A 1,210-nucleotide genomic window follows, 5' to 3' on the forward strand; every position below is an offset into this window, starting at 1 on the left:
ACACCACTACGCATGCGCGGCCCGCTTCTGCTGCAGAGCACGCCAAATTAGATAGGGGGCGCGGTATTAGCCTTGTCCACTGCGCAGGCGCCGCCGCGCCAATTTTCGGTATATATAGAACGACGCGCACCAGTAATCTTCAGCCTCGTACTCACCTGAAGATGGCTGCATGTTTGTTAGCCGAAATATCGTGCCAAGATGTCAACGTGATCCGGCTGCAAGCCCGAAATATGATGGACCAACACTGATACATTAATTGTGTCCTGAATTTTCTGAGTATTATCAACCAGTAGACAAAATTCCATACTTCAAGTTTATGATCGGCATCAAGACCAATATTTTTTTTTCATTTTGTGACGCTACCAGCATTATTAACTACAGGAAACAAAGTAGATTCTATAGCCCAAAACCAGCTTTGACCATTTTCTAAATTAATACATTTTTTTTTTTTTTTTTTTTTTGCCAATCTGATTTAAGATGTACATCTTAGAGGAAGATATGTACTTTTTCCTAGTTGCACAACTATAATTCTGTTTAGCATCCAACCAAAACCATGAGCTAGAAAATTAGACTTTTTTAATTAATTCTCTATAGAATGAAATTATCACTCTGCAGCGGAGTGTGCGCTGATATGAAACTTCCTGGCAGATTAAAACTGTGTTCCCGACCGAGACTCGAACTCGGGACCTTTGCCTTATCCGGGCAATTGCTCTACCAACTGAGCTACCGAAGCACGACTCACGCCCGGTACTCACAGCTTTACTTCTGCCAGTACCTCATCTCCTACCTTCCAAACTTCTGCAAGGTTCGCAGAAGAGCTTCTGTAAAGTTTGGAAGGTATGAGACGAGTTACTGGCAGAAGTAAAGCTGTGAGGACAGGGCGTGAGTCGTGCTTTGGTAGTTCAGTTGGTCAGTCTGCTTTCGGCCGGTGAGCGGCGAGGACGTCTTGTTTACGTCCCGTCCGCAGAGTCGCGAGCGCGCGTAGTTTGTTTACTTCCTCGCCGCAGCTAATACTCGCGTCCGTTAACATTGAGTCGCTATGGCTCATTCGTACAGAAAAGCTACCTTCAAGATCAGCTTCCAGCCCAACAACGCACGACCACGAGCCTTTGAAGTCGAACGATTCATCCGTGACGAAGTTCAAATACCAACACAGCACATCATCGGTATCCACCTATCCATCACAAGTAGCGTCGTTTACGTCAAGATG

At 45.4% G+C, this 1,210-nt stretch overlaps 1 non-coding gene across 1 annotated transcript; it reads right to left on the reverse strand.

Moving 5' to 3' along the window:
• Positions 1-658: 658 nt before the first annotated feature.
• On the reverse strand, positions 659-733 carry Trnai-gau. The gene has a single exon. It is a non-coding gene; the product is annotated as a tRNA-Ile (tRNA).
• Between the last annotated feature and the right edge of the window lie 477 nt (positions 734-1,210).

Source organism: Schistocerca piceifrons, chromosome 4, assembly GCF_021461385.2.
Source record: "Schistocerca piceifrons isolate TAMUIC-IGC-003096 chromosome 4, iqSchPice1.1, whole genome shotgun sequence".
Taxonomy (NCBI): domain Eukaryota; kingdom Metazoa; phylum Arthropoda; class Insecta; order Orthoptera; family Acrididae; genus Schistocerca; species Schistocerca piceifrons.